Source organism: Hemicordylus capensis, chromosome 6 (genome assembly GCF_027244095.1).
Source record: "Hemicordylus capensis ecotype Gifberg chromosome 6, rHemCap1.1.pri, whole genome shotgun sequence".
Lineage (NCBI taxonomy): Eukaryota > Metazoa > Chordata > Lepidosauria > Squamata > Cordylidae > Hemicordylus > Hemicordylus capensis.
In genome coordinates this window covers 123208481-123223092 of record NC_069662.1, presented here as the reverse complement: position 1 = coordinate 123223092, position 14612 = coordinate 123208481, and positions in this window count along the sequence as shown.

The following is a 14612-nucleotide window of genomic DNA, read 5'->3' as shown; positions in this document are numbered from 1 at the left end:
AACATACCATTTCGAGGTTGGAACCTCCTTCTGAGTTCAGAGATACTTTGGAAAACCTTTCTTGTTTTTCTGTGTCCCTTTCCATCCTCAAAGTCTACAGCAGCGGGGAAATGACTTGACTAGCTAGCAAAAGGTTGCCGGTTCGAATCCCCGCTGGTATGTTTCCCAGACTATGGGAAACTCTTATATCGGGCAGCAGCGATATAGGAAGATATATCTCACACTGCGGGGGAGCTGGCAGACCTCTCTAATAAAAGCCTTGGTGTCCGTCTGTGGACACCAAGGCGTGTGTCCGTGCCTCCCTGGGCCGTTCTGGGCATGCACGGAGCGCATGCCCAGTACGCGCCGAGGGAGACACGACTACGGCAACCAGGCGGCCATGATGGCCGGGAGAAGAAGCAGCGGCCGCGGAGAAGCAGCCGCCGTGAAGCTGGGCGAGGGGAAGAGGCAGCGGGGGAAACCAGCCGAGGCGGTGGCGGAGCCGCGGCCTTGGCAGAGCCGTGGCCGAGGCCTGGCCGCAACGCCGAAGATGGCTAAAGGGAAGAGGCGGCGGGGGAAGCCGGCTGAGGCAGCGGCGGAGCTGCGGCCGAGGCCTGGCGGCACCGCAGAACCACACGAAACAGACAGCGGGGGCGGGCGGAACTCTTGGAGGCGGCAGCGGAACTCTCCCCTACTAGCGCCCGTTATTTAAACGGGCTAAAAAACACTTGTAGTAAGTAAAGTGTGCTGTCAGGTCAATTTCGACTCCTGCTACCCACGGAGCCCTGTGGTACCCCTTGGCACACTTTACCTTTAAGGAGAGGAGAGCTGGTCTTGTGGTAGCAAGCATGACTTGTCCCCATAGCTAAGCAGGGTCTGCCCTGGTTGCATATGAATGGGAGACTTGATGTGTGAGCACTGCAAGATATTCCCCTCAGGGGATGAAGCCGCTCTGGGAAGAGCAGAAGGTTTCAAATTCCCTCCCTGGCTTCTCCAAGATAGAGCTGAGAGAGATTCCTGCCTGCAACCTTGGAGAAGCCACTGCCAGTCTGTGAAGACAATACTGAGCTAGATAGACCAAGGGTCTGACTTAGTATATGGTAGTTTCCTATGTTCCTATGTTAGTGCTGCTCCTTGTCTCTTCTAATAGCTTTCTGAAATGCCCTATTAATTTCCTTCTTGCGGTCTTTATCTTTCTTGACTTTGGTTTTTCTCCTCTTCTTGGCAATTTCCACTGTCTGTTCTGACATCCATTTTGCTTTCTTCTGTTTCTTGGTCTATGGCAGTCTCTTTTCACAGCCGTCCTTAACAACTTCTTTGATTTCACTCCATAGTTCCTCTGGTTCCCTATCCATGAGGTCCAGAACCTCAAAGCGGTTCCTGATGTTCTCCTTGAAAATGGTAATAGCCACTTTAGCACAGCATTATTTTTATCAGATGTCCTGATCTTCAGTACTGGCTTTAGTTTTCTTTTCCCATTCACAAGGTGCTATAAATCATTAACTTAAAGGGGAAAAAACCCTCAAAGTTGTGAGGGCAATGGAGTGTGTATGTGAGCAAGATGCGGGCACAAGTTTCCAGGAACTTTACTGCACTCAGTTCCTCTTTTTTGTTTCCTTGCAAAACGGATTGGTTAACATGTCTTTCTTTCTATAGCCTGGCCTGGTGTTTCAGTTCTCCTGAAATGACTGTTGTATCTCTACAATCTTTATGAGTACTATTAGGTGAACAAATAAGAGTGAGATACCATAGTCCCTAAGAATGTTGGTTCAACTTGCAGCATATAATTTCATTATGTGAAGATAAGCCAGTCCAGAACTCCTTAATTTAGGATTTCAAAGTGCTCACCAAAGCAACTTTAGAGAGAGGAACATAGGAACAAACATAGGAAGCTGCTTTCTACTGAGTCAGTATTGTTGACACTGACTAATAACAGCTTCTCCAAGGTTTCAGGTGGGAGTTGTTTGTAGCCCTACCTGGAGATGCCAGGGATTGAACCTGGGACCTTCTGCGTGCAAAATGATAGATGCTCTATTGCCAAATTACAGCCTCATCCCCAAAGGTGGCATACAAGGGTCTCTCATCCAGGCACTGACCACACCAAGACCTGCTTAGCTTCAGCAAGCTGCCTGTATTGCGTGCTGTTAGACCATGAGAGAATTCTGTTCTGAATATATGGTAAGTGGACACTTAGCTTTAAGGATTGCTTAAGTCACCTGTTGCTCTGAGCAGCTCACTGGTCCCACACAATCCTTGATTATTATTAAATGCAATTAAGTCGGCATGTGAAAAGCACAAATCCATTTGCTTGGGATTAGTGTTTGCTAGGAAATATCTACACCTGAGGTCCTTGGAGACTGAAGGATAGACTTTAAATGGCCTCGTTGAACAACAGAGAAGCAAGTTGACACATCTGACTGAGTTGTTCTTTGGGATCTTCTTGCACTTCATCTCCATTATCTTCTTGGTCAGAGGACTACAAGGCTCATTCACACATTATGCACATTATTTATTTATTTTATTTATTTAAAATATTTCTATTTTACGGTGTACACAGGTACACATATGTACACAGATGCAGTCATTTATATGTTATGCTGAACACAAGTATAGAAGTATACTTCCTGTCTGTAATATGCATTTGAAGGGCCTGTAGCTAGATTCGCTTTTAAAATTCACACAGGTATAGTCATTCACACAAACATGTGTATGAGTGTACCGACATCTGTACACTTGTACAGCATAATGTCTGAAGAGGGGTTACAGTGCATTTATTGTGGGCTCCAATGGTGTTTGTTTCTTCCACCATCAGTACTGTAGGACAAACCTCAAGAGTATAGCAGAGCTGCTATGCCAGAGAGAGAGAGAGGCAGAAAAAATAACTTTACAATGGGCTAACACTGGTTTACAAATAAGTCAAACCTGTCAGAAGGTGTGGTGTTGTACATTCTTAACTAGATCTTAAATCTATAATTTAAACTCAAAATGTAAAGAAGGTTGGTCTGAAGCTTTATCATCACTTCACCATCACCATAGTTCATTTTCTTCCTTAGTCCTGAAGAACTCAGTTTTCCTGTTCACTGACCTCACTTCAGCATGCAGTCAGCAGCTTTAAGATCAGGACTTCTAAGCTAAACGAGAAGGCTGTTCACACAAGCAGCCCTTCCCAGGCTTGCACTGCCCTACCTGGTAAAAGGGAACAAGCGTGCCCTTCTCCCTGGGTTCCTGGTCATGTGTCTACTCAGGCTGCAGGCAGGCCGAGCAGACACAGAGCTGCATTCCTAGAGCGCCTGGCTTGCGGGGAATCCCCAATGAACGGTGCTCCTCGCATGGTGCATTAAGGGATATCTGGAGGGCGGGCTGTATTTGCCCGACCTCCAGAATGCCTCACTGCCAGAAGCAGTGCGGCTTGTGTGGGCACATGACCCACGCATTCCACAAAAGAAGGAAGATCGTATGGGGGAAAAGGTAGGTTTGACCCTGCCTTCCTCTTGCCTTCCCCACCCCATGTAAATGTCATGTGAAGGACCTTAATGTCGTTTTGCTTTTTCCAGTCTTGTGGTAAAGTATAGTGTGCTGTCAAGTTGGGGTCAACTCCTGGCGACCACAGAGCCCTGTGGTTGCCTTTGGTAGATTACAAAACGGGTTTACCATTGCCATCTCCTGTGCAGTATGAGATGGTGCATTTCAGCATCTTTCCTATATTGCTGCTGCCCAATAGAGGTGTTTCCTATAGTCTGGGAAACATACCAGTGGGAATTTGAACCAGCAACCTCTGACTTGCTAATCAAATGTGGTAGTTTTTTCTTGTGGTAGTTTTTGCAGTTTTAAGATCTGCGTGTAGCTCAGTTTTGTGAAAACACTGAGCCAACTATCCAGCTTTCTAGTCACTAGACAAGACATGCCCAGTGATTACCAGTTTTGCTTTGTTTTTATGTGGGATGGGTGACAAACAAGAGCCAACTAGGTACTGTACTCTTCCACAAGGCTATATTGTGGCGATATTGAGAGCCAGTGTGGTATAGTAGTTGGCCCAGGACTGGAAAGTCCTGGGTTCGAATTGCTGTTCAGCCATGAAACTCCCTGGGTGATTCTGGGCCAGTCACTTATCTCTCAGCCTAACCTACTCGTACCTTACAGCGCTGTTGTGAGAACAATCATAACCAGGTATACCGCTCTGGCGTCATAGGCGGAACTGGGGGGGGGCAGGCAGGGCACGTGCCCTAGGTGCCACTGAGGTGGGGGTGCCACACCAGTTCCTGCCACCCCCACCCCGTTGCCCACTTGCCCAGCCCCAGGGCCCCTCAGCCACTTGCCTCCAGCTCCGGCCTAGGATCGGAGCAGCCTGCAAACTGCAGAGCTCTTCTCTCCCCGCCTCTCAGCTGATCGGCGGGTGGGCGGGGCTTCCAGGGAGGCCTCCGAGTAGGCCTCCCTGAAGCCTGAACTCAGCAGGCCCCAGCAAGCCAGGAAGGAGGCTGGCAGAGCTCCCTGCAGCAGACCCTCCCTGCAGCAGACCAGACCATCCAGCACAGCTTTTGCAAGGTAGGCTGTGAATTCCTTTTTGTGGTTACCCTCGTATATAGGGATCTGCTTGCCATAGGGCTTTGATATGGGTGGTGGGGCGAGACTGAGAAGTCTCTGAATATTTAATTTAAAACAGACTGAAAAATGTGCTGGCTTTAAAAACAAAAACTATTTAAGGCCTATAAGTGGCTTGTTTCATGTCAGAAAATTACAAAAACTTCTGGAACAAATATTTATCTATTCATTCATTCTTTCATTCATTTATAAATGCACTTATGTTCAAGTTGTTTTGCAACCCAGAAGGTCTGAGTGAGAACTGTGAAGCATGTGTTGTGCTTTTATTTTATTTTATTTTTCTTGTGTATGAACTGCTCTCCAATAACTTGCAGGGACTTCAGGGTAAATCTGGCCAACATGTGAATGCAGCACCTCCATTCCAGAGATGTGTGTTAAAGCGCTTTAAAAGCCTCGTGTGAAAAACCTCCTGGAATCGAACTTGACTGAATTTGTTCAAGAATTCTGAGAAAACAAACATAGGCTCACCCTGCATGGTTAAAAGTCTCCTTTGCTAATCTGCAGCGAGGGGGCCATTTTAATAATTAGCGTTGCTAGTGTGTTCTAGGCATTAAAAGTAGCATGAATATATAGTACTCAATGTATATCACTATATACTGTGAAGTGTGTATTCAGTGAAATGTATTTCCAGGCAGCATACTTATTTTGAAATATCAGACTTAAATCATTGGGGGCCTGGGGTGTGTGGAGGCCCTGGACTTTGAGGGGCTGGGGCCCCATTTTAAAATCTCATCTTGGCCCATTCCAACCTTGCTATGCCCCTGGCGGTCACTACACATGGGTTTCTGCACAACACCTGCACAGAAGAAACTTCCATGTAGAAAATGTGTCACTTGTAAATTGACCCTGAATTTTCCATCCATGCCTGGGATATTTGAGAGTTAGAGTCAATAATAAAAGAACAGCACACTGCTTGTGACAGGAAGGGGCAAATTACAATGATTTCTTAGTCTGGCAGGGGCTGGTTTTGGCCCTGGCAGAACTTGGCTGTCTGCTCCTGTTGCAAATGCCTCTGTCTAGTGTGGCAAACTAATGTATCCTCCTCCCTCTTGGTGTCAAAGTAAGCACTGATGTGGTGAATGCACATATACCCCATCATGAGCCAACAGTCATCATAAGACAAAGGCTGGCAGGAATCATTCACTGGTTTATAGACCCCCCCCCCTTCTTCTTCCCCTATTTTGCTAGTGGCTATTTGGGCAGGTAATCCTCTAGGACAAAGTCATGTTTTTTTAAAAAGAATGAGATGAGAGAGAGAAAACGACACTTGGAATCCTCGCATAACTCCTGACTGTTGTTCTAAGTCTTTAACAGAGATGGCTCATGTTTTCAAGTTTTGATCAACAACCATGTCTATATGGTATAGTGTTCCTTTTAACAAGGATTTCCAGATATTGTTGACTACAAGTCCCATCATTCCTGTTTGGACAGGGGCGCAATTTCAGTGCTTGCCCTGGGTGCTATTTTCCCTAGTTATGCCTCTGTCTGGCATCCTTGGAAGAAGACCAGGATATAAATGTAGTAAATATGGAACTTGCTTATATAATCTCTTCTCTCAGGTGTAGAGAATTGATATGTGTAGTTGATAATTTTGTGGATAAAATTAATTTTTGAATTAAGATTGTGTGTTTCCTTTCCATATACAGTGGTCCCTCGACTTACGTAATTAATCCATTCCGAACGCACGTTCGGAGGTCGAAATTTTCGTAAGTCGAAGAGCGCACCACGGAAGTCTGGAAACATTCGTAAGTCAAGGAAACCGCATCTAAAAATTCGTAGGTCAAGTAAGCTGAATCTAAACCGGCAACTACTTCCGGTCTTTTTTGTCGCTCATAACTCAAAAACATCGGATGTCGAGTAGTTCGTAGGTCGAGGGATTACTGTATAACTCTAGTAGCTATTCAGCCTGCCTTGTCCCAGCTAGCTGTAGGAACTGATATTCAGAGCTCTATCAGGGCTTCAAAGTGTTCACAATATTATCACACTTCAAAAGTAACCACATGTTCAGCAACTTTTCTAAATGTTCAGCAGTACTTCACAAACAGAGGTAACAAATGCCTCATTCATACACTAATGGGAATGATATCATTAGATAGATGGAAGCTTTCAGCAGTTTGCTGTTTAATGACTTTTACATGAAGTTTATCATCCTTAAAATGTGTTTGGCTACTGAAGAACATACTCAAGTTTGTTTGTTCTTCAGATAATGTATTTTTGGATCTTAAAAATTCCTGGGCTTATTCTGCTCTTATTCTGGTACCCAGCGGGATCTTTTCTGGCACTAGTGGGACTCATAGCAACTTTGGAATGGTAGAGACTTTCATCTGGACTGTGATGCAAGGGGAAAGGAAAGGTTCTGTGCCCTAATCCTGAACCTTGGTCAGCTGTTTTGATTTTTTTTTTAAATGATAGCACAAATGACACATTAGCATCATATGTACTTTGATTCTTAGAGTCTATGCACTTTAAATGTGTGGTTTGAGCATTCTATGTTTTTAACAACAAAATATGTTACAGCCTCTGATCCAGAGGATCACAGTCTGATGTAGGAGCTTCTTCCTAGTGTAAATAGCACATGTGGTATACTGCCGGTGATCCAGAGGAATATCCTGAGCCAGTTGGAGCTTTCTCCCAGGGTAAATCGCATGTGTGGGAACAGGGGCCTGACCCAGACCAGGATTTCAGTGGAGGCAAAAAATTAAAGCCCCTATTCCTTATACTGTAGTCCCAACAGCATGCAATGGGCTTCTTGTGTGTGCTATTTTTTGTTTATAAAAATGAGCAGAGAAGGTTCAAACGATGGCTCACATCTTGAGTAATGAAGTGTGATTGCTACATGATAAGCTCTGGTGCTGCTGGTGTGTTAGACTAATGTATCACTGGCATGCATGTGGCAGGGGCATTTTGATGAACTATTCTTTTCTTGAAACTCTCTGTGCCACCCAAATATATGGCCTTGAGGGTTGCATGACCCTCAGGGACATATATCTGGGTGGCACAGAGGGCTTCCTGGAAAAGGGGAAGTCATTGAAATTTATCCACCGCCACGGGCACTGGTGCTGCATTTCTCTGGCAGCTCTGGTGCTTCTCCCATATCACTCAGGCCTTGTTAGTCAGGATGTTGCCTTACATACAGTATTTAAAGTTAACATGTAATTTGATGCTTAGTCTTTATAGTGTAGTGTCAAAATGAAGAGAGAGAAAACTCAACAGATCTACATTTCCAGCCCTGGGAAAACCTGGCTAATTACATCTAGTAATTAGAGGATCATTACATGTATCTGTTTAACTTATTCAAGTACATCTGTAGGATGTTATATGTCTTGTGTTTAAGTTCTTCCTTTAATGATATTGTTAATATCTTTGTATTTTCATGGTTCAAAGCTTATTGGTGGACATGCTACACAACATTCTGTCTGCCTTGCAGGGGCGCATCTAGGTCATTTTGGCACCTGGAATGCCCCTGGCGTGAGCGCCCCCGCATCTACTTTTGGCCTCCTGTGCCTGCCCTGCTGTGCTGAACACTCCTTTAAAAAAAATTTCCAGCCACCGCAAGCCAAGGGGTGGCTGCCGGGAGGTGCCAGCAGTCCTTCTCCCCCCCCCCACGGGCAATGGCGGCAATGACCGGAGAGCAACGCTGGGCCTGCCGTTCGGCCCAGCATCTCTAATGAACTGCGAGGTGTGCCTGTGCAGCTGTGAAAGCTCGCCGTAAGCCCATGACATCATGGGCTTGCCACGAGCTCTCACAACTGCACAGGCATGCCTCGCAGTTCGTTAGAGATGCTGGGCTGAACAGCAGGCCCAGTGTTGCTCTCCGGTCACTGCTGCCAGCGGGAGGTGGGGAGAGAAGGACTAGGGGACTGCCGCGGGTGGCACATCCTGCCGTGGCAATGGAGGGTGGGAGCATTTAGTGCCCCCCCCAGGCGGCGAGGGCCGAGCCAGATCCCCATGGTCCAGTCCTAAGAGTGCCTCGGCTGCCTTGTAATGAAACCTGTTGTACCATTGCACAAGATTGTTCTTGCGCAAATGCGAGGAACTGCACAAATGCAGGTGCACAATCCATAGACATGGGAAATAATGGCTGTTGATTGCACAACTGCAAGAGCACTCTTGTGCAACTATGCACATATTTTGTTACAAGGCAGAAGGAACATTGTGATGCACAGTGTGTCAGCCACTATGAGACCCATTATATAACCTCTTCCTCCTTCTTGGTTATTCATTCTTTCTCCCGAAGAACACACAACCCAAGGATTTCCTGCCTACATAAGAACAGCACTGCTAGATCAGGCCCAATGCCTATCTAGTCCAGCATCTGTTTCACACAGTGGCCCACCAGATGCCTTTGGAAAGCCCACAGGCAAGAGCTGAGGGCATGCCCTCTCTCCTGCTGCTGTTCCCCTGCAAATGGTATTTAGAGGCATCTTGCCTCTTAGACTTATAGATCTTAGGCCTATAGCCCTCAGACTAGTAACCATTGATAGACCTGTCTTCCATTAATTTATCTAAGCCCTTCTTAAAGCCATCCGGGTTGGTAGCTGTCACCACACCATGTGGCAGAGAATTCCATAGGTTGATTACGCACTGTGTGAAAAAGTACTTCCTTTTGTTGGTCCTAAATTTCTTGGCAATCATTTTCATGGTTCTAGTGTTATGTGAGATGGAGAAAAATGTCTCTTTATCCACTCTCTCCGCACCATGCATGATTTTATTTTCTATCATGTCTCCCCTCAATCGTCTTTTTTCTAAGCTAAAAAGCCCCAGATGCTGTATCCTTACCTCATAAGAAAGGTGCTCCAGGCCCTCTTCTTGATCATCTTGGCTGCCCTCTTCTGCACCTTTTCCAGTTCTACAATGTCTTTCTTAAGATATGTTGACCAGAACTGTACGCAGTACTCAAAATGTGGCCGCCCATAATTTTGTATAAGAACATTATAATAGTAGCAGTTTTATTTTCAACCCCCTTCCTAATGATTACAAGCATGGGATTGGCCTTTTTCACAGCTGCCACACATTGAGTCGACACTTTCAATGAGCTGTCCACCACAACCCCAAGATCCCTCTCCTGCTCAGTCACTGACAGCTCAGACCCCATCAGCATATATGTTAAGGTAGGTTGTTTTGCCCCAATATGCATCACTTTACACTTGCTAACATTGAACCACATCTGCCATTTTGTTGCTCACTCATCCAGTTTGGAGAGCTTTTGGAGCTCCTTGCAATCTGTTTTGGATCTCACTACCCTAATTAGTTTGGTGTCATCTGCAAATTTGGCCATGTCACTGGTTACCCCAACTTCTAGATCATTTATGAACAAGTTAAAGAGCACTGGTCCCAGTACAGATCCCTGAGGGACTCCACTTCTTACTTTCCTTCATTTAGAAAACTGTCAATTTATATACAGGTGAAACTCGAAAAATTAGAATATTGTGCAAAAGTTCATTAATTTCAGTAATGCAAATTAAAAGGTGAAACTGATATATGAGATAGACGCATTACATGCAAAGCGAGATAAGTCAAGCCTCAATTTGTTATAATTGTGATGATCATGACGTACAGCTCATGGGAACCCCAAATCCACAATCCCAGAAAATTAGAATATTACATGAAACCAATAAAACAAGGATTGTAAATAGAACAATATTGGACCTCTGAAAAGTATAAGCATGCATATGTATTCAGTACTTGGTCTGGACCCCTTTTGCAGCAATTACTGCCTCAATGCGGTGTGGCATGGATGCTATCAGCCTGTGGCACTGATGAGGTGTTATGGAAGACCAGGATGCTTCAATAGCGGCCTTCAGCTCTTCTGTATTGTTTGGTCTCATGTCTCTCATCCTTCTCTTGGCAATGCCCCATAGATTCTCTATGGGGTTCAGGTCAGGCGAGTTTGCTGGCCAATCAAGCACAGTAATCCCATGGTCATTGAACCAGGTTTTGGTACTTTTGGCAGTGTGGGCAGGTGCCAAGCCCTGCTGGAAAATGAAGTCAGCATCCCCATACAGCTCGTCTGCGGAAGGAAGCATGAAGTGCTCCAAAATCTCCTGATAGACGGCTGCGTTGACCCTGGACTTAATGAAGCACAGTGGACCAACACCAGCAGATGACATGGCTCCCCAAATCAAAACAGACTGTGGAAACTTCACACTGGACTTCAAGCATCTTGCATTGTGTGCCTCTCCATTCTGCCTCCAGAGTCTGGGTCCTTGGTTTCCAAATAAGATGCAAAAGTTGCTCTCATCAGAAAAGAGGACTTTGGACCACTGAGCAACAGACCAGTTCTTTTTTTCTTGAGCCCAGGTAAGACGCTTCTGACGTTGTTTGTTGTTCAGGAGCGGCTTGACAAGAGGAATACGACATTTGAAGCCCATGTCCAGGATCCGTCTGTGTGTGGTGGCTCTTGATGCACTAACTCCAGCCTCAGTCCACTCCTTGTGAAAGTCCCCAACACTTCTGAATGGCCTTTTCCTGACAATCCTCTCCAGGCTGTGGTCATCCCTGCTGCTTGTGCACCTTTTTCTTCCACACTTTTCCCTTCCACATAACTTTCTATTAATGTGCCTTGATACAGCACTTTGGGAACATCCAACTTCTTTTGCAACTACCTTTTGAGGCTTTCCCTCCTTATGGAGGGTGTCAATGATGGTTTTCTGCACAACTGTCAAGTCAGCAGTCTTTCCCATGATTGTGATTCCTAATGAACCAGACTGAGAGACCATTTAAAGGCTCAGGAACCCTTTGCAGGTGTTATGGATTGATTAGCTGATTGGAGTGGGACACCTGGAGCCTAGACTGTTGAACCTTTTCACAATATTCTAATTTTCTGGGATTGTGGATTTGGGGTTTTCATGAGCTGTACGCCATGATCATCACAATTATAACAAATTGAGGCTTGACTTATCTCGCTTTGCATGTAATGCGTCTGTCTCATATATCAGTTTCACCTTTTAATTTGCATTACTGAAATTAATGAACTTTTGCATGATATTCTAATTTTTTGAGTTTCACCTGTACCTACCCTCTATTTCCTCTCCTTCAGCCAGTTACCAATCCACACATGAACCTGTCTCCTTATCCCATGACTGCTAAGCTTTCTCAAGAGTCTTTGATGACTCTCGTAATTATTAACTATTGTAACTAATAGTTGTATTGGATCCACAGAGTCAAATGCAACAGACTTTTCTATTACTATAGCATTCTGAACATGGTTGGAGACCTATATTTACCACTCATCTTAACTGGAAGCTGTAAAAAAAAGTTAGCAGAGGAAGGATGAATGCAGTAGTAGACGGAGGCACAGTTGTCTAAGCTAAGTAGTGAAAACATTGCTTTAAAACCTCAGACCTTTCCTCTATAAGTTAAGGAAAGTGATGAAACTCATGATTTGCATACAAAAAGCCCCATGTTCATAGGAACATAGGAAGCTGCCACATACTGAGTCAGACTATTGGTCCATCTAGCTCAGTAGTGTCTACCCAGACTGGCAGCGGCTTCTCCAAGTTTGCAGGCAGGAATCTCTCTCAGCCCTATCTTGGAGATTCCAGGGAGGGAACTTGGAACCTTCTGCTCTTCTCAGAGTGGCTCCATCCCCTGAGGGCAATATTTTACAGTGCTCACTCACACATTAAGTCTCCCATTCATATGCAACCAGGGTGGACCCTGCTTAGCTAAGGGGACAAGTCATGCTTGCTACCACAAGACCAGCTCTCTTTGGCATTCCACATAGGACTGAGGAAGGCCCCTGTCTAGTTAAAATAATCCAGTCATAGTCATTTCTTCTTGAAAATGGACTCAGAACTCTTCCTGCTTAAAAGATTGCAGCACTATAGCTCAGGGAGTGCAATCTGTTTTGATCTGAATGATCCCTAAGTTGAGACGCATCAGCATTTGGAAATTTCCTCTTACAGGCCTTTGAGAAACTTACAAAGAGGTGTAGCCCTTGAAACAATTAAATGTAAATCAGGATCAGAGCTCATTTATCCAGTTCACGATATTTTTGTGGCTTAAATGCTGAGGTGTTCTAAAGTCTTTGGTCTCCATGGCAAATGTTTTTTTTCCCTTTTGTTACAGCTCACAGCAAATATTTGTACAGTGGGAAATGTCCAGCCACATTCATGCACCTGCCATCTGCTTAGGGGAGCCACCACCCTCCTGGTATGAGACGGATGCAGGGCAAGAACCTGTTCCGTCGGTTTTCTCCTCTCTGGACCTCACTTGTGTGCAGTTACAAAGCCAGAGTTTGTTTGCTTCCTGTTCAGATTACAGCCGATAAGTGCAGGAAGGAATGTGGTGTGCATGGATTTGCTTGGAAATGGTGTAAGATCCCCCACCCCTGCATTTTGAACTATGTTTTTAGCAGTATTGCAGAACTAATGCTCAGGACTGCATGGAGACAGATGTGTCCTTTTCTAGACACTTAAAATTTATAATCAGTGGAATGGAAATAATATAACACCACAAATAAGGAATTGATGCTGACTTGACAGCACTTAATCAATCAATCAATTTGAAATTAGCAGCATTGAGATCTATGCACTCCTAAAGAGGTTGTGGATTTAAACTGTTATGGATTATTATTGGGCAGGCTCCAGAAAACCATAGAAGGACTTTTCAGCCTCATTCTACAACTGTAAGCCCTTGCCTTTGAAAATCCACTCTTGAGGGCCAGGCCCTGACTGTTAGGGAACTGTTGCAACATTGTGGCATCTGTTCCAGGAGTCTGCAGCTGGATTGAAATATCTGTAGAAAAGGGGGACACTTCTTATGTGAACAGAAATGCCTTTTACTCATGCAAAGGATTCTGCCCAGCATCTACAGTCCCACCAACTGGAGGATGAGGCTGAACTAGAGAAGAGTAAGAATAAGGGTGGGGCAGTCTTTTAAAAAATTGAGCAGAAAGGAAAAGGATAGCAGATAGGTACTGGAGTTGTCTGCCTATTTCATCATGTGCCACAAATAACATACCCAATACAGACCTGCAACAAAATGTTGCTGTATATGTATTACCTGTGCCTGTACCTGGGCATGATGAACATTTTAGACCCTTTCCCCCCTCAGAAGCAAGCTGAGAAATTTCCAACTCTTTCTGTTCAATCCCTCCTTCCCCCTCCACAGAGTTCCATTAGCTCTGCCCACCTACTTGTCTGTTAAACTGCACTCTGAACTCACAAACATTCTGTCTCATTGACTAGCATGGGGAATGTTTTTGGAGGGGTGGCCACTTTAGTACCCCCCCCTTTTTGGACAATGAGTTATCTGTAGTTCACCCAAGTCTGCTGGTACCTGCCACGTGCTCGCAGGTGCTCTGGTTCTCTGTCCATATGGCAATACATCGCCCTGAGCCATTTTTGGAAAGTTGGTATAGAAATAAAATAAAATAAAATAAAATAAATAATATTCCCAGGTCTTTCTGGAATAATATAATATACATAATGACCTTTGGGGAGGGACCAGACTTCACATCTTTGCACGCAGAAGTTCCTAGGCTGAATTTCTAGAATCTCCAGGTAGGGCTGGGAAAGTGCCTAAGATGATGTGATGAGCTGCTCCCCCCTGCCCCGCATCAATTTCTGTCCCTCACTGCTGCAATCTTTCCATTCATTCTTCCCATTCCTCTTCCCAAAGGCGCTGTCTCTCCAGTCCTTCACCCCAATGTGTTGCTTTTTGAAACTGGTGCTGCTGGCACTGGTAGCTGCTGCTGCCTATAAAGCCTGGGGGTCATCCTCCCTACCGCTCCTCTAACCAGTCTTTCTCTCTGCTCTTTGAGAAAGCAGGAGCCAAGAAATGGAGTGGCATGAAGTGTAAGCTATTCATAAGGCAGGGAGAACAGGGCATCGGATGAGCCGTGGGAAGGCTGAGCCCAGGCCTGCATGAGAGTGGCAGTGGTGCTACTACCATGAGGTTATGTAAGGTGACGCCCAGTGAAGGAGTGGGCCTCCTCTGCCGCCACCTTCTCCAGTCCGCCAGCTGAGGCAGCCATATAGGTGGGCTGGCCCTGCAGGCAGATGGGAGACTCCAGACTGTGGTTTTGCAAA